Source organism: Saccopteryx leptura, chromosome 7 (assembly GCF_036850995.1).
Source record: "Saccopteryx leptura isolate mSacLep1 chromosome 7, mSacLep1_pri_phased_curated, whole genome shotgun sequence".
NCBI lineage: Eukaryota > Metazoa > Chordata > Mammalia > Chiroptera > Emballonuridae > Saccopteryx > Saccopteryx leptura.
Window position 1 is genome coordinate 47,260,938 of NC_089509.1, and position 15,801 is coordinate 47,276,738.

At 37.9% G+C, this 15,801-nt stretch overlaps 1 protein-coding gene and 1 non-coding gene across 7 annotated transcripts in view; both read left to right on the forward strand.

Annotated features, from left to right (window-relative positions):
* The window catches only part of SLC4A10 (solute carrier family 4 member 10), a 317,469-nt gene that overhangs the window by 177,176 nt on the left and 124,492 nt on the right, over positions 1 to 15,801 (forward strand). The window lies entirely within an intron of this gene.
* TRNAP-GGG (transfer RNA proline (anticodon GGG)) lies at positions 10,819 to 10,894 on the forward strand. The gene has a single exon. It is a non-coding gene; the product is annotated as a tRNA-Pro (tRNA).

Here is a 15,801-nt window from a genome sequence, read left to right on the forward strand (position 1 = left end):
ACTGCTTTTGCTGCATCCCATAGATTCTGATATGTCGTATTGTCATTTTCATTAGTCTGTATATATCTTTTGATCTCTGCACTTATTTCTTCTTTGACCCATTCATTTTTCAGAAGTATGTTGTTTAGTTTCCACATTTTTGTGGGATTTTTTTCCTCTTTTTTGCAGTTGAATTCTAGTTTCAAGGCTTTATGATCAGAAAATATGCTTGGTACAACTTCAATTTTTCTGAATTTGCTGATGTTGTTTTTGTGGCCCAACATATGGTCAATTCTTGAGAATGATCCATATACACTGGAGAAAAATGTATACTCAGTCACTTTGGGATGAAATGTCCTGTAGATGTCTATCATATCCAGGTACTCTAGTGTTTTGTTTAAGGCCACTATGTCTTTGTTAATTCTCTGTTTGGATGACTGATCTAGAGCCGTCAGCAGTGTATTGAGGTCTCCAAGTATGATTGTGTTTTTGTTTTAAGATCAATAAGTAGCTGTCTTATATATTTTGGTGCTCCTTGGTTTGGTGCATATATATTAAGAATTGTTATGTCTTCTTGATTCAGTGTCCCCTTAGCCATTATGAAATGGCCATTTTTGTCTCTGAGTACTTTTCCTGTCTTGTAGTCAGCATTATCCGATATGAGTATTGCTACACCTGCTTTTTTTTGGATGTTATTTGCTTGGAGTATTGTTTTCCAGCCTTTCACTTTGAATTTGTTTTTATCCTTGTTACTTAGATGAGTTTCCTGTAGGCAGCATACAGTTGGATTTTCTTTTTTAATCCATTCTGCTACTCTGTGCCTTTTTATTGGTGAGTTTAATCCGTTTACATTTAGTGTAATTATTGATACTTGTGAGTTCCCTATTGTCATTTTATATCTTGCTTTCTGTTAGTTTTGTGTCTTGTTTGATCCTTCTCTTTCGTTTTTCTATCTTTTGTTTTTATTTGGTTGTATTCCATACATCTTTCCTCTGTTGCTATCTTTTTTATCTCATGTGCTTCTGTGGTGGTTTTTTCAATGGTGGTTACCTTTGAGTAATGAAAAGGGTCCCTACCTTGTTCATTGTAGCGAACTATTTTGTGAGTACTTTTGCACTCCATCGTCCTTTACTACTGTTAATCTCCATCTTCTCCCCCTCTTTCTTTTTGTTGTTGTCACAGTTTAAATTTGGTTTTATTGTGTTCTTCTTGGAGCTTTTACTTGTGGCTCTGTTTTTTTTTTTGTTCTTTGTATCTGATTGGAGAACCCCCTTTAGTAATTCCTGGAGTGGGGGTTTTCTGATGATAAATTCCCTCATCTTTTCTGTATCTGTGAATGTTTTTATTTCTCCTTCATATTTGAAGGATAGCTTTGATGGGTATAGTATTCGTGGCTGAAAGTTCCTCTCTTTCAGGACTTTATATATTGGGGTCCACTCTCTTCTAGCTTGTAGAGTTTCTGCTGAGAAATCTGATGATAATCTAATGGGCCTTCCTTTATATGTTGTATTCTTCTTTTCCCTGGCTGCCTTGAGAATTTTTTCTTTGCTGTTGGTTTGTGTCAATTTCATTATGGTATGCCTTGGAGTAGGTTTGTTGGGGTTAAGAAAACTCGGAGTTCTGTTTGCTTCTTGAACTTGAGGCTTTAGTTCTTTCCACAGGCTTGGGAAGTTCTCATCTATTATTTGTTTGAGTATGTTCTCCATTCCATTTTCTCTCTCTTCTCCCTCTGATATACCTATTATTCTTATGTTATTCTTTTTGATGGAGTCAGATAATTCTTGTAGGGCTATCTCATTTTTTTTAATTTTTGAGTTTCTTTCTTCTTCTCTCTGTTGTGCCTCAAGTTGCTTGTCTTCTATTTCACTAATCCTCTCTTCTATCTGACCTGTTCTATTAGCTAAGCTTGTTACTTCATTTTTCAGCTCGTGAATTGAGTTTTTTATCTCTGTTTGATTTGTTTTTATAGTTTCAATTTCCTTGGACATATATTCTTTGTGTTCATTGAGTTGTTTTCTGAGCTCCCTAAATTGCCTTTCTGTGTTTTCTTGTATATCTCGGAGGATTTTTAGGATTTCTATCTTGAATTCTCTGTCATTTAGCTCCAAGGTTTCCAATATATTAAATTTTTTCTCCATAGATTTTTCCTCATCTAGCTGTGTTACCTCTCTTTCTTTTGTATCCATGATATTCGATTTTCTCTTCCTTAATGGCATCTGAGGGTGGTTTTGTTGATAGTATTAATGAGATTTAATAAAGAATAAAAAGTTAAAAAAAATAATAAAAAAAATAAAAAATCAAAAAGAGTTGTTTTTTTTTTAAAAAAATTAATAATGAAATAAAGAAAAATAAAATAAAATAAAAATTTTTTAAAAAGGAAATTATTCCCCCCCCTCCTTTTTTCCTCTCCTCTCTTCTCCCCTCTTTCTTGAGAAAATCTTGTGGTGAACTGTGAATTATAACAAACAATGCCTGTGATGGAGGGCCTGAATTGGGGAAAAGTAATAAAGGGGCAAAAAAAAAAAAAAAAAAAGGAAAAAAACAGAAAAAGAAAAAAAAAAAAGAAAAAAAAAAGAGTGTATGGACCCACAAAAAGCAAATAAGGAAAAAATTTGGGTCAAGAATAAAATGATTTGCTTTTAGGTGTTGGTTGTCTAAGAGTTATGATGAGAGGAATAAGAGGAAAACGGAAAAATGGGGGGACAAATTAAAAAATTACTATTGTATTTAGTGGAACAAGAACTAGATAAAATGGAGAGCCAGGGATGGGAGCACTGCTAGTGAGTTAAAAAGGTGAAGTAAACACCCCCCAAAATGCCACAAACATAAGTTTGAGTCCCAGATAAGAAAATTTGTTTGTTATTGAGGTTTGAATGAGAGGAGATGTAAAGGAGAAAGGAAGAAACTAATATAGAGGGAGAAAAGAAAGAGAGAGAGAGAAAAAAAGAGGGAACCACTAAAAGAAGAAAAAAGAAAGGAGAGAGAGAGAGAGAGAGAGAGAGAGAGAGAGTTAAGAGTTTTGGAGTGCAACCCTCATAGAGAGAAAGGAAGAGAAGAGAAAAGATAATGGGAGATGTAACACTTATGGGTAGTGTAGTTCAAGGAGAGGAGAGAGTAAGACCGGCAGAGAGTTAATCGGCCAAATTGGAGGGGGAAAAAAAGTATCAAGAATGAAGATAAGAGAAACAAACGAACAAATATAATAAAATGGGATAGGTTATAAAGTCTTCAGATTATTCTTGATTTTGAGAGGTTATCTTCTTGCTTTTTCTTTTCTCTCTCTTTTCCTGGTCGGTGACTCTGTACCCCGGGTTTTGCCCCTTTGGCATGCTCAGGTAGAGGTTTGCAGTTGATAAGTCTCTATGGCAATGTCATGTATTGTGCTTTAGTCTCGTTGGCAGTCGAAGCTCATTAGCATTTATAGGCTCCGACAATGAGAGAGTCCGTGTTCCTGGAGCCTTTCTCCTAGTCTTTCTTTCCTCAATTAGTAGCCTGATAATCCAGCTATGGGGTTGCTGCTGCCTCTGCCTGGATAGTAAGAGGCTCAAAGAGCTGGCAACTCCCTACTCTATTTCCACTCAGCACAGGGCTCTGGGTAAGGCTCAGTCAGTCAGAGCTGCTAGCATAATCAGGCGGGCTTTCCACCCAACTCATAGACCTCTCGATCTGTCTGTCACTCTGTCCGGTAACACAGGTGGGCGCCCACTTCCGGGGCGCTTGGAGGAAACTCTCACTCACTGGCTGCACGCGCAGACCAGGATATCCGGCCAGCAGTCTCACGCTCTGAGTGAAACCCCCAACCGCAGGGAAAAGTTGCAGCGTTGGAATTGAGTCTCGCTCCGTCCCCGTGCGCGGCTTTTGCAAGGCGCTGGGGTGGCCCGAGATTCTGCTTTGGCCCACACAAAGGCCCCTGACTCTGCCCCTCTGTGCGATAACACGGGTGCGCACTGCCGAGGCACTCGGAGGAATCTCTCATTCACTATCTGCGCGCGCAAACCAGGATATGAGGCCAGCCGCGTTTCCCTCTGAGTGAAAGCCCCTCCAGCACGGAAAATCTCCACCGTTGGAATTAGTTCTCACTCCCTCCCGTGCATGGCTTTCCCAGGGCACTGGGGCTGCCCAGAGACTCTGCCCTCGGCCCACAGAAAGACCTCTGAACCTGCCTCTCCGTGGGGTAACACGGGCACCCACTCTCGGGGCCTAGGAAGAAATCTCTCGCCCACTAACTGCGCACCGACCAGGGTAAAATGGCTGCCCCGCTTGTCTTTCTTTGTTTGGGTTTGGCGCGAGTGTTAGCTTGTATTGCCCGGGTTGCCACAGGATCAGTTTTTCCTTGGCTTGGATCTCCGTGCCACAGCCTGGTTCGGCCGTTTGTGCCGCGGCCTGGATCTATTCACCCCCTTTGCCCGCCTCAGTTTCTATATTCACAGTTACCAGAGAAAGCCGCCCTGTTTAGGTTAGTGAGGAAGGCGGAGCATTTCTTACTCCCTATTTCCTTCGGGGTTTGGTTATATATTTAGCCAATTTTTCACTCGACCATACCTTTGGGTGTATTGCGAAGCATCTGGAGGCTCCAAGTATAGGTTTTTCTGTTTCTGGTTGAAGATCGTGTTGAGTTTTGGGGGAGATTTATCAGTATCGCTTCCTACCCCGCCGTTACTCTGACGTCATCTATACTTCTTTTTAATTATTAATGAAAGGAGACTCCCTTTCTTTGAGTAATTTTAATTTGACTTATTTAATTCAAAAATATTTATTTCTACTCTCAGTAAAATCTTATTTAAACATTTCTTACTATACCTTATAATTATTTTCTTATTGTTCACTTACTGCTATTTTTACTTTGTGATAATTAAGCCGCATTATTAAGTGATAAATCACAGATTCCACTTGCATAGATGGGGATAATTTTTTAATTCACCTATAATTATAAATTTTGTTTTATTTTATTTCATGATAATTTGTGACCACAGTGATTAGCAATGAGACTTGAATTTTTTTCACCTCTTATTTATTATATTTTTCTATATGTTAGACGGCTACTCACATATTAGTCACATGTTTCAGTTTTCCAAATGCTAACATAATAGTCTATCATTAAGGGTTCTAAATGTGAGTATTTTTAAATGCCCAGGCTATGCAGCATTAATATTTTTTAGATATTTTCTAGTGGAGGAATATGACCCAGATATTGTTTTAGAATGATGAAAGATTTTTATATCAATATTCTGATATGTTTTAATAGAAACTTAGATAATTAGTTAAAGAGATTTTTATAGACTTAGGAAAAAATCCCATTTATATCTGGCAGGTCTGTCAAGATTTTTTGGTGTAATTAAAGAAGGATTTTCTTTTGGATAAAACTAATTTAAAAATGTCTATTTCCCAATGTTCAGGGAACTCAGAATAAATGTAAACTTCTTCCTCCAAAATATTAACCCTTTCAAATCCAAAATTCTCAAGATATAGTTTCTTAACATGATTTCAATGGAGACTAATTGAATTAAAACTTATTCTTTTTTTTTTTTTTTTTTTTTTTTTGCATTTTTCTGAAGCTGGAAATGGGGAGGCAGTCAGACAGACTCCTGCATGCACCCGACCGGGATCCAACCAGCATGCCCACCAGGGGGCGATGCTCTGCCCATCTGGGGCGTCGCTCTGTTGCATCCAGAGCCATCCTAGTGCCTGAGGCAGAGGCCACAGAGCCATCCTCAGTGCCTGGGCCATCTTTGCTCCAGTGGAGCCTCGGCTGCGGGAGGGGAAGAGAGAGACAGAGAAGAAGGAGAGGGGGAGGGGTGGAGAAGCAGATGGGTGCTTCTCCTGTGTGCCTTGGCTGGGAATGGAACCCGGGACTCCTGCACACCAGGCCGACGCTCTACCACTGAGCCAACCGGACAGGGCCTAAAACTTATTCTTAATGAAATTTTGTAAGTCATAGACAATACTGTAGTCTGTGTTAATCTTTTAAAAATACAACACTAAAAATAAATGATGGGCCCTGGCCGGTTGGCTCAGCGGTAGAGCGTCGGCCTAGCGTGCGGAGGACCCGGGTTCGATTCCCGGCCAGGGCACACAGGAGAAGCGCCCATTTGCTTCTCCACCCCTCCGCCGCGCTTTCCTCTCTGTCTCTCTCTTCCCCTCCCGCAGCCGAGGCTCCATTGGAGCAAAGATGGCCCGGGTGCTGGGGATGGCTCTGTGGCCTCTGCCCCAGGCGCTAGAGTGGCTCTGGTCGCAATATGGCGACGCCCAGGATGGGCAGAGCATCACCCCCTGGTGGGCAGAGCGTCGCCCCCTGGTGGGCGTGCCGGGTGGATCCTGGTCGGGCGCATGCGGGAGTCTGTCTGGCTGTCTCTCCCTGTTTCCAGCTTCAGAAAAATGAAAAAAAAAAAAATAAATAAATGATGGAAATATTCTTTCTGCAGTATATGTACTTTAACCTAATTTTATCAATGAGCATAAGAAATTAAAACTAAACCAAAATTTGTACCATGGAAAGATTATCAATCATTGCTCTCATCTCATTAAATACTTATTGTCTAAAATCTTTCATTGAAGTAAATATCCATAGTTTGCTCCCCTGAATGTAATATACAAATTTAGGAGCTGTGCATTTTTTTTTAACATGCCTATACTATAACAGTCATTGTTCTAGAAAGTAAATATTTTTGTAGTTTACACATTCCTGTTAGTGCTGTCAACCAAACCATAGAATTTAAAGCCATCTTATTTCCCACTCCTAGCATCTTTTATAGTTAAGACAATGGATTTTTAGGACAAAACATTTATATGATAATCTTCAGAGTTCAGAAATTCACATAGAATCTGTAAGATCTTAAAGTCCTAGAAGTTTTCATTCAGTAGTCAAAGGGATTGATTATAATAAAATAATTGCCTGATTGGACCTAAAGGGTATTATGCTAAGTGAAATAAATCAGTCAGAGAAAGACAAATACCACATGATTTTATTTATATGTGAAATATAAAAAGCAATATAAATAAACAAACAAAACAGAAATGACCACTAGGTACAGGGAACAGACTGGTGGTTGCCAGAGGGGACCAGGTGGAAAATGTGAAGGGATTGAGAAGTATAGATTAGTAGTTACAAGTAGGGCTGTAAAGTACAACATGGAGAATATAGTCAATAATATTGTAATAAATGTGTATGGTGTCAGGTGGGTACTAGAAATATTGGGGAACCACTTTGTACAGTATATAATTATCTAACCACTAAGCTTTATACCTGAAACTAATACAAAATAGTATTGGATGTAAAATATTACAATTAGAAAATAAGATTAGGAGTGACATCAGAGCAATGGTGCCGTGAGGGGTGCGCCCGATATCTCCCCCTAAAATTTCAACAAATTCAACAACTAAAGACAGAGAAACAATCTCAGGAGCATCTGAAATATACACACACCAGAAAAAGGTATGATTGAACAAAAGATGGCTGAATATAAAATCCACTCTGAAGGAAATAAGATGAAAAATGGAATATTCCACTTTCCTCACTGATCTGAGGAAGGGCCACATTCATCTGGAACCAAGAGAAACAGAGGATCTGGGGCAGAGGGAAGAAGCTGGAATAGGGTGGATGATCAAGCAAAAGAGAGAGTATGCTGGCTCGACCTGAGATTGTGGACACAGGGCTAACGTGGACAGCAGGCACCAACAGAGGTTGCCGAGAGGGTTGACAGCAGAGGCTGGTGCTGGAGTGGCTTTGGGCTTTGTGCGCTCCTGGTCAGCAATTGCGGGCAGTGTTCGAGTGGCTCCACCTAGTGCCTCTGGTGAGGGTGCACGTGCTCACGCGCAGAAGGGCTAGGCCCAAGATTGTCAGCGGTGGACTTCTGTGTGGGCCATAGTTTCTGTGTGATCCTGGCTCCCTGATCAATGGCATGGGAAGTGCAATAGGGACAGGATCCCTAGGCCTGGACCTCTCCAGGAGGGGCGCCTCTGTGAGCTGATACAGTCTCAAAGAGCTTTTCTGCATTCCCAGCACTGACTGAGATCACAGACATTGTGTGCCTGAATGGGCAGGAGCAGACCTCTATGTGCACTGCAGAAGTCCTGGGGGCTGGGCATGTATGCAGCTTGCTGTGGGCTACCAAACAGGGCACAAGGGAGAAAAACCTGTGGAGATTAGACCTGCAGAGAGCTAAGACGTACAAGACATGCCTGGGGACCCTTAGAAAGCAGCCTGATTTGTAATTGGCTCTTAACCTGAGTCACGCTGAGACATGCTAGAACTGTCCACCAGCTCTTAGTAAGGCACTAGACCTGCAATTGGCTCCCAGCCCTGGCTGCTTTTGCTGGCAGCTCTGGTAGTCACAGTCTTACCCAGAACTGTGCTTTGAGCGGTGCTGGAGGAAGGACTTGGCAGCTCTTAAAGCCTCTTGCTCTGCAGACAGTGGCTGGGGCAGCATCACAGCTAAGTCCCTAGGCTGCTAGCTCAGGAGGGAGAGACATGGGGAGAGGAACCTGGAAAACTAGCTGAGTTTCCCATTGTGGGAGTCTGCAAACCCTAACAAGCTCCAACTACCAATGGGACTGAGGTCCAGCCTATGTCATTGCCATAGCAACACAACAGCAAATCTTTGCTCAAGAGCCCCACAGAGGCAAAACCTGTAGTACAGCGCCACTTGCCAAAAAAAAAAAAAAAAAAGAAAAAGAAAAAGAAAAAAAGAAGCAGCTACCTCTCAAAACCAGGAAAAAAACACATTTTTTATAACTTCTTTTTCTTTCTTCTTTTTTCTTTTTTTCTCCACTTTGGTCATTTTATCTTCTTTCCATTTTATTCTTTCCTTTTCCTTTTGAACTTCATTAACCATAGTTGTTACATTTTTCATTCTTGTTTTTTAACTTTTTTCTTCTTCTTTTCTCTTTTTGTTCTTTTTCTTTTTCTCTCATTTGATTATCATTTATCAACAAATTATTTTATTTTGGATTCATATATATCTTTATGGCATTTTGCATGTTTTTGACTTTGTTATTTATCTCTTTGTCATTTTCCCTCAGTTCTGGCTACTTGTTCTCTGTAGTTTTTGTTCCACTTATCATAATGGAATTTTCACTTTTTCACTGTATCTTTTCAATTTTTATCTTATTATTTTTAAATTATCTCTTAAGTGTTATTAATAATACCACTCTCAAATGCTATTAAGGAAATGGAAATAAAATACCATCAATAAAAAAGACAGAGATGTATCTCAGATAGATAATGAAAAATCTCTAAAAAAAATTTTAATTGCTTGGAAACCTTGGAGTTAAATGACAGAGAATTAAAAATTGAAGTTTTAAAATTTCTCAGGGAAATAAAAGAAAGCACAGAAAGGCAATTTAGAGCTCAAAAAACAATTCAATGAACAAAAAGAATACATCACCAAGAAAGTTGAAACTATAAAAAGGAATCAAACAGAGTTGAAAAATTCAATATATGAACTGAAAAACGAGATAACAAGCTTAGCTAGTAAAACAGGCCAGACAGAGGAGAGGATTAGTGACATAGAAGACAGGCAACTAGGGACACTACAGAGAGAAGAGGGGAGAGACTCATGAATTAAAATAAAATGAGAAAGTCCTACAGGAATTGCCTGACTACATCAGAAAGAGCAACATAAAGATAATGGGTATATCAGAAGGAGAAGAGACAAAAAATGGAATGGAGAACATACTCAAGCAAATAATAGATGAGAACTTCCCAAGCCTGTGGGAAGAATTAGAGCCTCGAATCCACGAAGCAAACAGAACACCAAGTTACTTTAAACCAAAAAACCTACTCCAAGGCACATTGTAATGAAATGATAACAAACCAATGACAAAGAAAAAATCCTCAAGGCAGCCAGGGAAAAGAAGAATACAACATACAAAGGAAGGCCCATTAGGCTATCATCAGATTTCTCAGCAGAAACTCTATAAGCCAGAAGAGAGTGGATCCCAATATTTAAAGTACTGAAAGAGAGGAACTTCCAGCCAAGAATACTATACCCATCAAAGCTATCCTTCAAATACAAAGGGGAAATAAAAACATTCACAGATATAGAAAAGATGAAGGAATTTATCACCAGAAAACCCCCACTTCAGGAAATACTAAAGGGGGTTATTTGATCAGCTCCAAAGAACAAAACAAAACAAAATTACAAGTAAAAGCTCCAACAAGAACACAATAAAAATAAGATTAATCTGTGACAAGAAAAGCAAATAAGGAGAGAGGACAGAGATTAACAGTAGCAAAGGAGGATGGAGTGCAGAGCACTAATGAGATAATGTACTACAATCAATACAATATATATCCTTTTTATTACCTAATGGTAACCCCCCTTGAAAAAACCACTACAAAAACACATGGCTTATAAAAAGAAGAAACAGAGGAAAGAAGTATGGAATACAACCAAACAAAAATAAATGACAGAAAAGCAAAAGAGATGAACAAAACAAGATACAGAGCTACCAGAAAGCAATATATAAAATGGCAATAGGAAACCCTCAAGTGTCAATAATTATATTAAATGTAAATGGATTGAACTCACCAATAAAAAGACAGAGAGGAGAGAAAAAAATAAAAAAATAAAAATAAAAAGACAGAGAGTAGCAGAGTAGATCAAAAAAGAAAATCCAACTGTATGTTGCCTTCAAGAACACATCTAAGCTACAAGGATAAAAACAAATTTAAAGTGAAAGGTTAGAAAACAATTCTCCAAGCAAATAGCATCCAAAGAAAAGCAGGTGTAGCTATACTCATATCTAACAATGCTGACTACAAGACAGCAAAGGTAATCAGAGACAAAGATGGTCATTTCATAATGATAAAGAGGACATTGAATCAAGAAGACATAACAGGCCCTGGCCGGTTGGCTCAGTGGTAGAGTGTCGGCCTGGGGTGCAGGAGTCCCGGGTTCGATTCCCGGCCAGGGCACACAGGAGAAGTGCCCATCTGCTTCTCCACCTCTCCCCCTCTCGTTCCTCTCTGTCTCTCTCTTCCCCTCCCACAGCCGAGGCTCCATTGGAGCAAAGTTGGCCCGGGCGCTGAGGATGGCTCTATGGCCTCTGCCTCAGGTGCTAGAATGGCTCTGGTTGCAACAGAGCAATGCCCAGATGGGCAGAGCATCGCCCCCTGGTGGGCATGCCGGGTGGATCCTGGTTGGGCACATGCGGGAGTCTGTCTGACTGCCTCCCCGTTTCCAACTTCAGAAAAATACAAAAAAAAAAAAAAAAGAAGAAGACATAACACTTCTTAACATATATGCACCAAGCCAAGGAGCACAAAGTATATAAGACATCTATTTACTGATCTAAAAATAAAAACCAACAAAAATACAATCATACTTGGAGACCTCGATACACCGCTGACAGCTCTAGATCATTTATTCAAACTGAAAATCAATAAAGAAATATGGGCCTTAAACAAAACATTGGAACAATTGGATATGATATACATCTACAGGGCATTTCATCCCAAAATGTCAGAAAAATGTAAATTTTTCTCCAGTGTACATGGAACAACTTCAAGAATTGACCATATGTTGGGCCACAAAACTAACTTCAACAAATTCAGAAAGATTGAAATTATACCAAGCATAGTCTCTGACCATAAAGCTTTGAAACAAGAATTCAACTGCAAAAAAGAAGTAAACAAACTCACAGAAATGTGGAAATTAAAAAACATACTTCTAAAAAATGAGTGGGTCAAAGAAGAAATAAAAGTAGAGATCAAAAAAATACATACAGACAAGTGAAAATGACAATACCAAATATCAGAATCTCTGGGATGCAGCAAAAGCAATAATAAAAGGGAAGTTCATATCACTATAGGCTTATATGAACAAATAAGAGAGTACCCAAGTAAACAACTTAACATCACATCTTAAGGAACTAGAAGAAGAAGAACAAAGGCAACCTAAAACCAGTAGAAGAAAGGAAATAATAAAAATCAGAGCAGAAATAAATGAAATAAAGAACAGAAAAACTACAGAAAAAATTAATAAAATAAGGAGCATGTTCTTTGAAAAGATCAACAAAATTGACAAACCCATGGCAAAACTCAATAAGGAAAAAAGAGAAAGGACTCATATAAACAAAATCCAAAATGAAAAAGAAGAAATCACCACAGATATCACAGATATACAAAGAATTATAGTAAAATACTATGAAAAACTATGTGCCACAAAATTTAACAATCTAGAAGAAATGGATAAGTTTCTAGAACAATACAATCTTCCTAGACTGAGTGATGAAGGAGTAGATAGCCTAAACAGACCCATCGCTGGGAGAAAATAGAAACAACTATCAAAAACCTCGCAAAAAATAAAAGTTCAGGGCCAGACGGCTGTACTAGTAAATTCTATCAAATATTCAAAGAAGACTTGGTGCCTATTCTACTCAAATTCTTCCAAAAAATTGAAGAAGAAACAATACTTCCAAACACATTTTATGAAGGCAACATAACCCTCATACTAAAACCTGGCAAGAACAACACAGAAAAAGAAAACTACAGACAAATATCTCTAATGAATACAGATGCTAAAATCCTAAACAAAATACTACCAAATTGAATACAACAACACATTAAAAAAATAATTCATCATGACCAAGTGGGATTCATCCCCAAATCACAAGAATGGTTCAATATATGTAAAAAAATGAACATAATACACCATATCAACAAAACAAAAAACAAATAACATATGATCCTATCAACAGATGCAGAAAAGGCATTTGATAAAATACAACATTATTTTACGTTTAAAACACTCAACAAAATGGGTATAGAAGAAAATATCTCAACATAATAAAGGCCATTTATGACTAACCATCAGTTAATATCATATTAAATGGCAAAAAACTGTAGACTTTTCCTCTAAAATCAGGAACAAGACAAGGTTGCTCACTCTCTCCACTCTTACTCAACATAGTGCTAGAAGTTCTAGCCAAAGCAATCTATAGGAGAAAGAAATAAAAGGCATTCATATTGGGAAAGAAGGAGTAAAGGTTTCACTTTTTGCAGATGATATGATCCTGTACTTCGAAAACCCCAAAAACTCCACAAAAAGACTATTAGAAACAATAAACCAATACAGTATGGTCACAGGATACAAAATTAATATACAGAAGTCTATTGCCTTCCTATATGCCAACAATGAAACATCAGAAAATGAACTAAAAAATAATCCCTTTTAAGGTTGCAACAACAACAACAAAAAATTCCTAGGAATAAACACAACAAAGAATGTAAAGGACCTATATAATGAAAACTACAAAGCATTGTTAAGGGAAATCGAAAAAGATACAATGAAATGGAAAAATATTCCTTGTTCTTGGATAGGAAGAATAAATATAGTCAAAATGACCATATTACCCAAAGTAATATACAAATTTAATGTAATTCCCATAAAAATTCCAATGACATTTTTTAAAGAAATGGAACAAAAATCATCAGTTTTATATGGAACTATAAAAAACCCTGAATAACCAAAATGATCCTAAGGGATAAAAATGAAACTGGAGGCATTGCAATACCTGATTTCAAATTATATTATAGAGCCACAATAATCAAAACAGCATGGTATTGGCAGAAAAATAGACACTCAGACCAATGGAACGGAATCAAGAGCCCAGAAATAAAACCACATGTATATGGTCAAATCATCTTTGATAAAGGAGCCAAAAACACACAATGGAGAAAAGAAAGCCTCTTAAATAAGTGGTGCTGGGGAAACTGGAAAGCCACATGCAAAAGAATGAAACTCGACTACAGTTTGTCCCCTTGTACCAAAATTAATTCAAAATGGATCAAACCTAAATATAAGACCTGAAACAATAAAGTACGTAGAAGAAGACATAGGTACTAAACTCATGGACCTTAGCCATAAAGAACAATTTATGAATTTGACTCCAAAGGCAAGGGAAGTGAAGGCAAAGACAAATGTATGGGACCACATCAGACTAAGAAGCTTTTGCACAGTAAAAGAAACTGACAACAAAACAAACAGCCAACTAAATGGGAGATGATATTTTCAAACAACAGCACAGATAAAGGCCTAATACTGTATCCAAAATATACAAAGAACTCACAAAACTCAACAACAAACAAGTAAACAATCTGATAAAAAAAATGGGAAGAAGAAATGAACAGACACTTCTCCCAGGAAGAAATACAAATGGCCAATAGATATATGAAAAGATACTCATCTTCACTAGCTATTAGAGAAATGCAAATCAAAACTACAATTAGATACCACTTTCACAACTGTTAGATTAGCTATTATCAACAAAACAGCTAATGACAAGTGTTGGAGGAGCTGTGGAGAAAAAGGAAACCTCATTCACTGTTGGTGAGAATGTAAAGTAGTACAACTATTATAATAGAGGAAATTATGGTGGTTCCTCAAAAAAATTAAGAATAGAGCTACCATATGACCAAACAATTCCTCTACTGGGTATATACCCCCAAAACTCAAAAACATTGTTAACGTAAAGACACATTCAGCCCCATGTTCATTGCAGCATTGTTCACAGTGGCCAAGACATGGAAACAACCAAAAAGCCCTTCAATAGATGACTGGATAAAGAAGATGTGGCACATATACACTATGGAATACTACTCAGCCATAAGAAATGATGACATAGGATCATTTACGACAGGGGTAGTCAACCTTTTTATACTTACCGCCCACTTTTGTATCTCTGTTAGTAGTAAAATTTTCTAACTGCTCATCGGTTCCACAGTAATGGTGATTTATAAGGTAGGAAAGTAACTTTACTTTATAAAATTTATAAAGCAGAGTTACAGCAAGTTAAAGCATATAATAATAATTACTTACCAAGTGCTTTATGTCAGATTTTCGCTAAATTTGGCAGAATAAATCTTTATAAAACAACTTATTATAGTTAAATCTATCTTTTTATTTATACTTTGGTTGCTCTGCTACTGCCCACCATGAAAGCTGGAACGCCCACTAGTGGACAGTAGGGACCAGGTTGACTACCACTGGTTTACGACAATATGGATGGACCTTGATAACATTATACTGAGTGAAATAAGTAAATTAGAAAAACTAAGAACTGTATGATTCCATACATAGGTGGGACACAAAATTGAGACTCATGGACATGGACAACAGTGTGGTGGTTACCAGGGTGAGGGGAAGGGTGGGGTGGGAGAGGGTGACAGGATGGGAGGATGGAGAAGGGATGGGGAGAGAGGAGGGGCATAACAGAAAACAAATAAGAGGTGATGGAGGACAATTTGATTTTGGGTGATGGGTATACAACATAATTAAATGTCAAAATGATCTGGAGATGTTTTCTCTGAATCAATGTACTATAAGTGATCAATGTCACCTCGTTAAATATAATTATCTAAATAAAATTTAAAAAAAGAATATAAGATTATAGTTTAAGTCAAAAATATAATTAAGATAAGAAAATTTGTTTTTAAAATTTTCTTAGGTGTTTTTACACAAATGCTACTAGTTTTCCCAGAGCCAGTTTTAGTGCTGGAAGAGCACGACCTATTTATATTTTCTCTTCTTGCTTTTTAGCTTATCATCCAGATCCTGGCATTGTGCTGTGGCAGGGTAGCCTATATTATTCAGGCATCATAACCTACTGAGATTGTAGGACGTGACTCTGGGCCCAAAACCATTATGGTCCATTATCTTTTACTTCTTTTCAAGGTTAATACTAGCATAGATTAAAGTGGTGCAGGGAACAATTTAAGTAATTAGTGAATCAGACTCCCTTTGGTACTTAAGCATCACCTCAGTATAGCATATTTTTAAGCAAGGTGATTAACTCTTTCAGTTCATTAAGATATCGTTTGAT